The 13,458-nt window shown below is 51.2% G+C and overlaps 1 pseudogene; it reads left to right on the top strand.

Annotated features, from left to right (window-relative positions):
- The first annotated feature begins 576 nt into the window (after positions 1 to 576).
- Positions 577 to 1,745, top strand: LOC149852518 (butyrophilin subfamily 1 member A1-like; annotated as a pseudogene).
- Positions 1,746 to 13,458: the final 11,713 nt, after the last annotated feature.

The raw sequence follows: 13,458 nt of genomic DNA, 5'->3' as shown, positions 1-13,458 counted from the left end.
CTTGCCACAGCTTTTCTTATACTAAATCGCAGACTCTCCCCCAGCTTCTCCCTAGCCTTTCTCATACAGATTACAGAAGCTGGAATTCAACTGACTGTGTCCTTGAAAGTGGGGGGGTTTGAACTCTTGGTGACCTATAGTAGTCTCTGAGCATGCTTAATTAGCTGATGCATATTTACCTCTCCGCCCTGCATACTTAAGTAGTTAATTATACTATACATGCGATGTATGTAGTGATGTAACCACATGTATGCTTGTATGAAACGGAAGTGAGCTGTAAGAGTTCCTGTTTCTGCACACGTGCCCAGGAGGAAAAAGATAAATACAGCCTGCAAAATTCCTTGGTGGGTTCAGAGTAATCTGAGTTTTTGACTCTGCTCTGACCCTATTTGCAAATACACCTTTTGTGCCATCTAATGAGTGTGTGTCTGTGATTTTGGTGGCCTCCAGAGAAACGAACCGCTTTAAGCATCACTGGGACGTAGCAAATCTTTCTGATGTGTGGACTGTTCTGGTCCAAGTTTTAATTTCTTTGCTGGAGTGGGAATGTCTCCGGGAAAGGGCCTGAGAGTGGGGATGGTGGAGCGGGGTGGGATTGAAGACAAGCAGTGGACAGTGCAGAGGGAGATGAGCTGTATCCATGCTCTCCCCTTCACGCCCTCTCCTGGGCTCTTCTGAGCCCCCAGGGTCTCTCATCCCTGCCTGTGACCGGCAGGTGCAGGAGGGGAACGAGGCCGTGTCCCAGCCCTGGCCCAGCCGGTGTGTTTCTGTCCCTGGCCCATCTCTTCCTGCCGGGGGGAATTGGCCCTGCCCTTTGCTGAGGTCTCCGGGCTCCTTCCTGCTCAGGTCAATCCCAGATTCACCTCCAGCTGCAGCCAAAGCTGCCCCTGCCTCGATCACCCCCTGTCCTCGGGCTGAGCTCTGCTCCTCACGCTCCTGTATCTCCTTTCCCCGCAGAGGAGGTGACTCTGGATCCAGACATGGCTCATCCTGAGCTTGTCCTGCCTGAGGATGGGAAAAGTGTGAGACAGACGCACGCGTGGCAGGATCTGCCCCACAATCCTAAGAGATTTGACACTAGGCGCTGTGTGCTGGGCTGTGAGGGATTCACCTCAGGGAGACACTGGTGGGAGGTGGAGGTGGGGAAGGGGCGATGGTGGGCCATGGGGGTGGCCCGCAAGTCTGTGAGGAGGAAGGGAGAGATCAGATTAAGCCCCAAGGAGGGGGTCTGGGCCATGCGGTGCTATTGGGGTCAGTACAAGGCTCTCACTGCCCCGATCGCACCCCCCTGTCCCTGCACCGGACGCCCAGCAGGGTCGGGGTCTATCTGGACTGCACATTGGGGCGGGTGTCGTTTCTCGATGCTGACACCGGGGCCCCGATCTTCACCTTCCCAACGGCCTTGTTCCCAGGGGGCAGGATCCAGCCCTCGTTTCTGGTCAATTTTGGTGAAATCAGACTCAGACAGCGCCAGTGAGAGGGAAAGGAAACGTGAAAGACAGGACCTGTTCGTTGTCCCCTCTAGCCTCAGTCGTGCTCATGTCTGTGACCTTGGAGGACTCCTCTCCCTGCAGACAATCAGCGGTGCCGTGTCTGTGACCCTGGACACGCAGGTTGGGTTTCTTCATCCCCCGACCACGGAGAGCAGGACGTGGCTGAGCTGGATGGTCCGTCTCCGGCCTGTGGGTCATTTCCTGCATGACCAAGGGGCCCTCGGGGGCCTGTGGGGTCCGGCACTGATGGGTGCAGCTACTGGGGGGTCAGGTGAGGGGCAGCGAAGAGGAGATACCAAAACCCAGGGCCGGTTGTGTTGAGAAATGCAGTTGTACCTGGCCCTGGTGTTCATTGCAGTGCTCCTTGTTCAGACCGTCTGGTCCTGAGAAGTGGAGCCGCTGCAGCTGGAAAAGCGTGATTTTTGCAAACTTTGTCCCTTTCCCTTCACTCTGATTATTAAAAAATCACTCCCGAGCGACTCATTGTCCTCATATTTGCAGTCAATAAAGCTATTGCTATAAAAATTAAAATATCTTCTGCTTGGTGATTTATTTCTTTATTTTCCTATGTCATGTCCTTGTCACAAATGTTCTTGAGTGAGCAGTTGCCTTCAAGGAATTTGATTCCTCATGGAACAAAATTGACTGCCTTGCCTGGGAAGTTTGCATGTCAGTATGGTGGGACTGTTGGTATTACTTTTTGTGCTGCCTGTGAGGCAGACAGACATAAACCTTTTCTATGGTTGCATCCAAATTCCACTGGGCCAGTTGTCAGCTTGTCCTTCCTGGTAATTTAGATATTAAGTCAGATATTAGAAGATCAAGAAAATGTGAAGTAAAGCTCCTGCTCACACTCCTTACACGGGCTATGATCATAAGAAATATCAGTGTCATGTCTGCTCGGAGTTACTGGTATGTAAACCGTGGGGACAAAACTGGCGGACCTACCCATACAGCCCAGCATACCTGGGCTTGGAGAATCTTTTTTTGTGATTGGTGGACGGGCTTCACCAATCAAGTGGTGCTGGGAAGGGGCTTGGGGGAGAGAGGAGAACCCCAGACCTGGTCATAGCCTGCTCTTTGCAGGTCCGACAGCACAGCCAAGCAGAGCCTCCAGAGTGAATAAGAGGAGCTGCGTACTCAGCACAGGGCAGATACATTGAGGGACAAAGAGGATGGGCAAGGAAGAGCTGGTGTGAGCTGGCCAGCGGGCAGAACCAGTGCCCTGAAAAGCCTGAAGATGCCCCTGTGTGAGTGGGAGCAGCGAGCGGCTGTGTCCCCAGCTCCACCACGGGAAACGCGGTGTTGGTACACATTACATGGAGCCCAGACTTTGGGAGCTGCTTGAGGCAGCTTTGGTCAACTCAGCTGGTGTCGCTGCCCCCCTCCCTTTCCATCTGCTGTATTGTTGCTGCCTCCAGGGAGGAGGGAAGGGGGGTGAGGCCCACCCCCACAGGCCCACCCCACCCCCACTCCGTCCCCTGTGGCCCCACCATCATGGTGGTGCTCTGTGCGCAGCCACCTCCTGTCTGAATGCTGGATTCGCACTCTGATTGGTTGTTTCTGTCAGCCAATCAGAGTGCAAATAAAGCATTACAGACAGACAGACTAGGGCTTTTATAATGTTAGAGTGGCGATCCCACGCATCGGAGTCATTTTCCTAAGGCAGCTGTTTTACTCAGTTTTCTATGGCAAAATTGATATCTCTATATATTTCTATCTCCTTAAGTCTCTTTCTCTATGTATCTGTAGAAGTCTCTTTCTCTAGAAGTCTCTTGCTCTATAAATCTCTCTCTATATAATCTCTATGTATATATCTCTATAAGTCTCTGTATATCTCTATCTGTGTATATCTCTGTATTTCTCTATAAGTCTCTTTCTCTATTAGTCTTTTTCACTATAAATCTCTATATATCTCTAGCTCTATATATCTCTGCTGCAGGGCACTAAGGTGCCTGCTTCTTTAAGAGCAGAAACTGCCTAGGGAGTGGGCCCTAAGAGCCAGAAAGAAACCCCACAGGTGCAAGTTAGGATGGCAGCAGGCTGACAAGGGAATTAGCCTGCACCTGCACCTGCACCTGCACCTGCACCTGCACCTAGTCAGTTGAGCAGAAGGAGGCAGATATAAACCCCAGGGCTGAGATCAGTACGGGTTAGTTCTTTGGCAGCACCCAGAGGAAGGAGCCTCCAGGGAAGAGTTGTCTAGAGATGCTGTGGCTGCCTCACATGCTGCATAGAAGGCAAATGGGGCTCCAGGTGCTCCCCTGGCACCCTGCCTACATGACACTTCGTGCTGGGGGGAAGTTTGATTCTTTTAAAGGGACAGAGCACACCCTAAACTTTGTATTATGGTATAGCCCAGGGGCTCATATTTTGGTTGCTGTTTATAAACCAGTGCATTGGGCTGAGGTTATTGGGGAAGGAGGAGGCCTCACTGGGGGCCCTCTACAGTATGGGGACCCCAACGCCAGGGGGCGCGGTGACAAAAAGGCTGTGGAAAGCCCAGCACCAGTGTGGGCACAGAGACAGGGCTGTGGAGAGCCTGGTGATGACAGGAGGCCGAGCTATAACAAGGCCCCAGAGAGGCAGCATTTAATTACCATCTGTGAGGCTTGGGGTGTGGTAAAGGGGTGGTTTTAGAGCCAGCTAGCCCATAAGGCTGAGGGTGTCCCATGGGGCATCCAGTTTGAGCAGGACCCAAAAGGGGTCCAAGAACCCACAGGGTTCAGTGGGGTCCAACAGGGCCGTGAACAACACAAACTTGAGGGCAGCCTCCGTATTTATTACAATTACCAACAAGACATGACAGGTGAGGAAAAGGGTGCCCGTTGGACAAGACTGGCACGGTCACAGAGACCTAGAGGCATCAAGGCCATCCCTGGGGACCCCCTCCTGTGACACGCTATATATCTCTATCTCTAGGGATGAACTTAAAGCACTGGATAGACTCACAGCGAGTCTGGCAGTGAACACAAACCTTTCTAAGTTTGGGGTGTCTCTGGACTATGAGGGGGGACAGGTGTCCTTTTATGATGCTAATAGGATGTCTTGTATCTATACTTTCATGGACACTTTCACAGGGGAAACTTATCCATGCTTTTGTCCATGTTTGAATGACCGGTGAAAATGCTCTGCAGATATAGCTCTGCAGTCCCTTCCAACCCATACAGTATCATTAGTATTTAGCTCAGGGGTGGGCAAGTATTTCAGGCAGAGGGTATCTTGATGCATTTTGGTGAGCTGTCAAGGGCCACATGGGTAGCCCCACCCCTTTGTCACCATCTTGGGACCAGAAGTCCTGTCCCCTAACCCCTGAGCTTTGCCACCAGAAGTACCTCCCCTTGCCCCTGGAAGTAAGTACTCCTTTGGAGAGGGGGCCTTGGAACCGAAAGTTACACCCTGTCATATGGTCTGTGTTGTAAGACTTGATGTAAAAATCACGGTTCGTTTCTTTGGAGGCTCAATGAATATTAATGATCCTTTAGGCACACATTGTTGGTGATACAAAAGGTATATATTTGCAAATAGGGTCAGAGAGAGAAGACAAAAGATCAAAACCCTCTGCCCTGATAGACACTCATTAGCAGGCTTTTATCCCCTCTCTTCTGGGCACGTGTACAGAAGCAGGAACTCTTACAACTCATTTCCGGTTCATACAAACATGCATGTGAATACGTCACATCATACATCGCATGTGTATTATAATTAACTACTTAAGTATGCGGGGCGGATAGGCTTAATATGTATTAGCTTATTGTGCGTGCTTAGAAGGGACCCGAGGTTATTCAAGGTTCAACCCCAAGGCTAAGATGGCAATTACTCTTATCTAGCCTAAGAAATGTGGGAGCCATGAAAGAAAGTGTGATTTAGTGTAACAAAGAGATAGTAAATTTGCAGAACAAAGAGAGAGTGATACCTTAGTACAAAGAGCCCTTGGTAGTTTTCCCTTCAATTTCCAACCCCCCCCCCCCCCCCCCACTAAGGAGACAAGGAGGGCTAGCAGCTGTGTTTTTTTCTAAATCTGCTATTGATAATGCATTTTTAATAATATTTCTAACAGACTCACACACCCAACACCAAACTACCCCGCTCACCATATCTGGCCCAGAATCCCCTGCCCTCATCACATGATCCCTGGCATCAGAAGGTGTACCCCTTGACTGGGAAACTCTGCCCAACACTAGGCCCACCCTCACAGTGCATGGCCTGCTCCCAGGGCCCAAGAGTTCTGCCCTATGGGCGACGAGGCACAGGCACAACTTACCAGGCAGCAAGGGGTTGTGACCCCTCGGATATCCTGCCCCAGCAGTGGGGTTCCAGGGGCATCAGACCTCCCCCAGAACGGAGCCAAACCAACTGAATCAAGGACTGCACACACAACATCTTTCAGAACAAATCGTTTTAAAAAGGTATAGATAAAGTATCACATACTAAAAATCAAACATCTACTATAACAAATTTTAATTTTATTTAAAAAAATAATTTGAGTAGTGATTAACTTAATGCTCCCAAAAAACAACATGACAAACATACAACCATAATATAAATAACTTAAATGATTAACTTAAAGACAAACAAAGGAACTCAATGCAAAGAATGAAGCCTCTGATGTGCATTAACCGGAAAATCAAAATCAGGCGTCATCTCTGTTGTTGCAATGTGGAGCACTGCAGCAAGGTGGTTATCGTTAATTAAAGATCTAAAGTTTGATTTGTTGATTTTCATTACAGAAAATGTCTGCTCACATACGTAGGTTGATCCAAAAAGCACAAATGTCTTTTGGGGAGCAGCCTTGATCTTTGAAAACTTCTGTTCATTGACAGAGGCATAAAAGCTAGGAGGGGAACTGATTTGAGTTGCTCTGCAAGCACTGCATCACACTGCAGGTCAATAAGCTCAAGTTGCAGGTCACATGGAGTGCTGTCAACAGTAAATGTGGAAGTTGAGGAGACCAAAGACACGTCTTTTTCTATTATTCAAAAATCTTCAAATTGTCGAGAAAATTCAGCATGCAGCTGCATTAGTAGTGATGTGTATTTTTTTAGTTTTTAATCAGAAACAGTAATCTGCTGCAATGCAGGAAAATGGCTGAAATTTTTTTCCTATCTGACGGGAGAAAAGGAAGTTCATCATAAATGACTTGACACTGGAATGCAGTTCATGAGCAAAAAGCCCCTTCCCTTGCAGTTGTGAATTCAGATCATTCATGTAGCCCATGATATCAACAGCAAATGTAAAATCAGAGAGCCAATCTGCATCATTCAGCTGTGGGAAATCCAAATCTTTTTCTTTCATGTTCAAAAATGAACCAATCTCAGCTCTCAGTTCCTACACTCTTTTCAAAACGTTACCCAACTGAGCCATCTTACATTGGTATGATACAGAACATCTGTGTGCTCAGATTCAGACTCCTTGAGCAGAGGTTACAAATTGCCTGTGGTTTAATCCTCTTGCTCAAACATAGTCGACCACTTTTGTAACCATGTCCACAACAGTGCTTAGCTTTAGAACATTTTTACGGAGGGCCTCTTGATGAATGATACAGTGTAAAAAAATAATTTTCTGTTCTGGATTTGTTTCTTTGACTTGATCTTGAATTCTTTTGAGCAATCCAACATGTTTGCCTGTCAAGTTTGGGCTTCCATCAGTGGTCACATTCACCAATTTTTTCCAGTCCATTCCCAATTTTGACACACATTGATTTACTGTGTCCAGTAAATCTTTTCCAGTTGTTGTGTCTTTCATTGACTGCATTGATGCCAATTCTTCTGAAAGCTCAAAATTTTCAGTGATTCCTCAAATGAAAATCAACAACTGGGCTCTGTCTTTGACATTACAACTGTCACCGAGTGCCAATGCAAAGTATGAGAAATCATTTACCTTGCTTTTCAATTGTTGGTGCAGGTTCTCAGAGATATCTTCAATACATCTCACAACAGTGCGTCTTGACAAGCTACCATTCTCAAACTGCTTTTTCTTGTCTGGGCACAAATTTGCAGCAAACTTGAGTACACATTCCTTTACAAACTCTCCATCAGAGTATGGTTTGCTCCTTTTTGCAATTATGTGTGCAACCTCATAACTTGCTCTCATAATTCCATCCTGTGATACCAATGCTTTTGTGACAAAATTTTGCTCTTTCTGCATTGCAGCTACCGTCTCCTCTGCTTTCTTTCCTTTTTCTTGGGCTGACAACTTTTTCATACAGCTCACAGTTAGTAACTCTCCCTTTCTGTAAGGAGGAAGACACTAGGCCAAATTCTGGCCTATCGCATATTATTCACTAACTCCATAGAGGTATGTGAGTGTGACTGAGGCAAATTTCCCCCCAACACACACGTGCATAGAGTGCATTTAGTGAAAGGGAGTCTGTCAAAACTATTTACTTGCACAAACTAAATCCATGGATTCCCTCACTTCCACTGCCAAGTAAACCTTCAGCCGCAATAGAGGTTTTCCCAGATAGCAAGAGAACTACTATTTATTATACATTGGCACCCTCTTGAGAAGATTGTAAAGTAGTTCACATAGTGTCATCCGTTTTCATAATAGAATTATAATTGTCTAAAAGTTAGACTAATCGGGGAACTGGTATGGAGCTGCCAAGGTGGTCCTTGCTTGAGTTTTAGTGCTTCAGACAAACAAGGTTCCTACGGGGTTCAGTTCTCAGTGATATAACAAAGATCTTCTCACACCCCACATCAGTGGAAAGTATCTGAAAATGACGGTCTGTGAAGTCCCGGCTCCATCCTCAACCCCATCCTGCTGCCACAGCAGGACCAGGAGGGTCTTGTGTGATTCATGTTGCTTTGATGTGGAAAAGGCCAATGTATAAAGATGAGACCAAGGAAAAGAGGTGTCTATCCCACAGGGGACATCCAGCCACATGAGCCAGGGCAAAGGCAGAGAAACCAGTGCAGGGGAGATGTAGGGAGAGAAAAAGGGAAATGAAGGCATGAGAGACAAAGCCGTTACAAAGCGAGTTGAGATGTTTATTGTGATTTCTATGGATGTGAAGTCACGAGGGGCCCAGGACAAGGGAACTGTCCATTGTGAGAATCAGTGTCAGGGCAGCGCTCAGCTCTGGGGCAGGCGGGGGCTGTTCCTCACCCTGCGCAGCAGCCCTGTTGTCAGAGAAGCCTGAGGCAGGGAGTGAAACTCTTCCGGCTCTGAGAAGCCCCCAGCCCAGGGGCCTTTGCTGCACATGAAAAACCAACTCAAGCACAAACCAGCCCAGCAGCTTCCCACAGGCAGCGCCTGGCTGGGCTCAGGCTCCAAGCCCAGACAGCCTCCCACCCCCAGCCCCAGCAGGGTGCTCTGGGCAAAGGGCATGCAGAGGCGCTTTGCCCTAAGCACCAGCCCTGGCAGCTGGTACTGGAGGGGGTGGTGGCTCCAAAGCTGGCAACATCCCCAAGTGCCCATTCTGGTGGCCTTGCTCGAGTCCTCCAGAGCCACCGAGTACAGGGACAGACTGGCCTGGGGCCACTCGCTGCAATGGATGGTCTTGTCTATGCAGATGGCGCCTTTCATTTTGGCAGCTCCCAGAGGCATAGAGGAGGGGCTGGGAGCTGGTAGACGGGGTTCCTCTGGGGTCATAGAGAAGGGGAAGCCAGAGCGGCCCATTTCTCCACATGGGATGTTCCATTCCCTAGATGTTCTTGCCCGCCCCCCACTCCCCACTTAATGGCACAGTCTGAACTGGGCTCTACCCCTCCACACCATGTTCCACAGGCAGAACCAGGGCCAGGTCCTGCCCCTGCAAATGAGCCTGGCGGGAGGGTGAAGATCGGGGCCTCGGTATCAGCATCGAAAAATGACACCCGCCCCAATGTGCAGTCCAGACAGACCTGTACCCTTCTGGGCACCCGGTGCAGGGACAGGGGGGTGGGAGTAGCAGCCATGAGAGCCTCACACTGATCATCCCAGCACCACATGGCCCAGATCCCCTCTTCGGGGCTAAGACTGATCAGTCCCTTCCTCCTCTCTGGCCACCCCTGTGCCGGTGCCCCCTCCGCCACCTCCACCTTCCAGCAGCATCTCCCCGAGGTGAATCCCTCTTGACCCAGCACACAGTGCTCAGAGTCGAATCTCTCAGGATTGTCGGGCCGATCCTGCCACGTTTCTTCCGCCCTCATGCTTCCACAGACAAGACAAGGTCAGGACGAGCCGTGTCTGGATCCAGAGTCACCGTCACTGGGAGAGAGAATCACAGCATCGGGGCAGAGCTCAGCCCCGGGGCAGGCAGGGCCATTCCTCCCCCTCCCCAGCATAGGCTGAGGGAGAAAATTATTGCGGTGGGGCTGGGTTGGCATGTGTGGGCTTGCCCATGCACCCATCCCGCCCCCCACACCAGGTAAGTCTGTGGAGGGGAAGGGGCGGCTGGGAAGAAGGAAGGGGCACAGGGGATGGGAGGGAAATAGAGGTCCCAACAGTAAAGGAGGGAATGGGGCAGGTGCAGGGTCTGGGGTGAACAGGTCCCCAGGGTGGGTCATGAGACAGTCGAAGCCTGGGCGTCTCATCCAGGGGCAAAGGGGGCTCCAGTTGCTGTGTGCTACCCTGGGACAGGCATGGGGGGCATGTGCCCCCCCTGATTTGTGTGTGGGGTGGAGGCAGCTGCTGCTGCGAGCTGGGCTGGGCTCTGCACCCTGCTGCCTTTGCCACTGCTGCAGGAGCTGTGTGATGCCATGTTCCTGCCGTGTGCTGACTGCGCCGCATCCCCTGCCTGCCTGGCAGCAGCAGGCACATAACATCGTGTGGCTCCCACAGCAAAGGCAGCTGGGGGCAGAGCCCAGCTTGCAGCGGCAGCCACCTCCACTGTACACACATATCTTGGGGGCACATGTCCCCCAGCAGAGATGACTGTAGCAGGGTGCAAGGCCTAGGGCAAATGCGGGGCCTGCACCCGGGCCACCCTGCGGCCCTACTTGCTGCCTGTGTTTGCATTGGCTAAGCCCCATTAGCTCCAGCCTTCTGCCACCTATGCTCTCCAGCAGCCCCATCCTGCTTGGGACAGAGGCAGGAGCTGCCCTGCCCTGGGCCCAGGAAGCTGACCACAGACAGCCCAGAAACTCATCAGCCTGGCACTGGAGAGAGCCCCTGCCCCAGAGGAAAGGGAGGAGGTAGCAGCAAATCCATAGACAAAGACAGGAAAATCCCAGCCCAAACACCCCAGGTCCCAGCACAGGGGGCTTCAGTGCTGGGCTGGGAGAGGGTTTGACTCTTGTGGAGGGGCGGCTGTGGGTTTTGTGGGATCGTTCTGTTAAAGCCAAGACCAGCTCCCCAGCGCTTACCCTTTGTGTGTGATGCCTGTGGTTCCCCCCTGCCCTTCTCCAGCTTGGACAACAGAGCCTCTGCAGAGGAAAGGGGCACAGACATTAGACCTTCAGTGTCTGGTTTATGCTGCAGGGGAAATATCATGACCACTAAGGCTGTTTTCCTAGTCGCTGGGGACAACCACTTTTCTGGCATGGAGTAGTACCCACAGAATTAATGTATAGTTAACCAGGCCATATTGTGGCAGTTTCCCATTTTCATTTCCAGTTGGATGAGATTGGCTTTATGGAAATGGAAGACTCCGTCCTAGCTTGCTCCTGTGGCCATATGGCTGAGCGCAAGCAAAACTTGGGGACATCTGAACCCAAAGTTTCTGGGCTTGGGCCTGCACATACGATGCCCGCCAAAGGATTTAGAAACATGTGAAGCCGTAGGCAGCAGTAGACGATGTTTGCCAGTAGTAAGGCCACATATGGTTCTTGAATAACTCATGGATTTGGAATTGAATTGGCTGATTTGGCTTGGAACACAAAACATTTTCCTTAAACAAAAATAAAATCTGGTTCATGCTATGGACTAGGATCTGTCGTGGTCCTGAGCCCCTGAGACTGAGCAGACACTGGGGCAGCTCCTCTCCCTGCTGCTGGGCCTGTGGCTGCAGAAGTTGCCTCCACATCTTCCTGCTCCCCTGCAGCAGGGGCCTCCTCTCCCAGGACAGGGAAGGAGGGAGCTGGAGCTGGAGCTGGAGCTGGAGGTGCAGGCAGAGGAGCAGAGGAGGAATGTAACAATCACGGACCATGGGAGCTCACTGAGGAGCCCATCCTGCCCTATTAGACACTGGGGAGGAGCCACTCAGTAGCAGAAAGGGACAAGCAGTGGGCTTGGACTGGGAGCCTATGGCAAGGGAATAAGATTTGCAATGCTCTTGTACATTGGCTGAGGGGACAGGGAAGGTTTGCATGGGCTGGGGAAGTCCAGGGGTCCATACAGAGTTGCCCTCTGCTCCAGTGGCCTCTACTGAGGTGCAAAATACCAGAGGGGCGGCTTCACCCACACCACAGCCCACCTGCCCACTCTGCTCTCTCCCAGCTCCTCTCCTGGCCCGTCAGGGACCCTCCCTCCCTGCACTCCCTGGGCCCAAGCCAGCAGGCTTCAAACCTGAAAACCTGCCTCTTCTTTAATTTAGGCCTTTTGGTGACCTGACACGAGGTGTTGCAGCCAGGCTGTGAGTGGGGTAAAGCCCCCCAGCTCCCAGCACCCCAGCTGCAGGTGCCCATGCTGAGCAGCGCTGGAGCAGCAGGGGCCCAGCAGCTCTGCAGCTTGGACACAGAGTCCTTGAGGAGCTCTGGTTCATCAGTGATGTGTCCAAAGGCACAGAGAGGCCCCTTCCTCGTGGCTTCATTCCTGCGACCTGTAATATCAGCCCAGGACGTTCACTTTCTCCCCCAAATAAAAAAGACGTAGGCTCCAGATATGAACCAACTGCTTGTCTCTTCCCCTTCAAGAAGAGAACTTCCCTCTTCCCTTTCACAGCCCCCTGCTCAGTACCTTGAAACTGCCACAGAGTCTCCTGTAGAGCTAGACTTTTTCCAGACAAGATGGTGAGTCTCCTTTCCAGCTCTGGGCAAATCCCCTCTGGCAGCTGGAACTGCTCCTTGCACCCAGGAAAAACTAGTCCGTGTTATTTGATTTCCCTTTTGGAATTCAGCTCCAAGATAATAATAGCATTGGGTCGAGGGAGGGACCTGGAGACGGACTCTGTCCATGTGCCTCAGCTGCAGGGGCAGCACGGGCAGTGGCAGTGGCAGCTCCCCCAGCCGGGACCGATTAGTGTTCTTCTGCTCGGAAATACCCAGGGCATTTCTTGGGATCAGGAAGGAGCTGAGACTTCACGGGGAGTTGATTCCCCGGGGGCAAGAGGGGGAAGGCCCAGATTACAGCTCTACAGTCTTCAGGCTGCCAGTGCCCAAAGCCATCACTACCCTGAGGAGAAGAGGAGGATGCTCATCCTTCCCACATCGGGGGCAGTCCCAGTGCTTGCTGTAGTGCCCTGCAGAGATGTGCCCATTGCATTGTCAAGAGCTATAATAGGGCAGCTGTGCACCCAGGGCAGTGGAAGTGCATAGGGCAGCAGCAGCTGGGGCTGTTATTCTGCATCTTTCATCACTGCCACCACATGACTGTCTGGGGCCCTTGCCCTTGTTGCCCCTCAGTTATACACCTGGTCCCAGCAGACCCAAGATTTAAGCCTTTCCCTCCCTTGCTCTTAGACTGGAGGCATTTCATGTGCCTCACCTGCAGGAGGTCACTGGCTGCCTGCTGGCACTTCCCCTCCAGCTCCCTGATCAGGTTGTTGAGAAGGGAAATCTCCTCGGAGAGTTGGGTAATAGTCTCCCCCTGATTCTTCTCAATCCCCCTCTCCAGCTTTCCCACTTCAGCCAGCAGGAGTTGCTTTTCTTTCTCCAGAAACTGGTGCAGTCCTTCAAATTCATCCACAATCTTCTGTCTCTCGGTTGCTGCCTTATGCTGCCAGGAAGAGAGAGAAACCATATCAGGGAGGGCAGGCCCTTTGGGGAGAGTCAGGGAATGGCTCATAAGGCCCCGTGGGCCTGACTGTCTGTTGGGCTGGGACCCCCAATCTCCCACTGTCTGGATCCCTGCCTGGGATCTCTTTATTTATATTGCAATGGTT

The sequence above is a fragment of the Crocodylus siamensis genome, chromosome 15 (assembly GCF_052110815.1).
Source record: "Crocodylus siamensis isolate JL-2025a chromosome 15, ASM5211081v1, whole genome shotgun sequence".
In the NCBI taxonomy this organism is placed as follows: Eukaryota; Metazoa; Chordata; order Crocodylia; family Crocodylidae; genus Crocodylus; species Crocodylus siamensis.
This window is presented reverse-complemented; position numbering and strand designations above follow the sequence as displayed.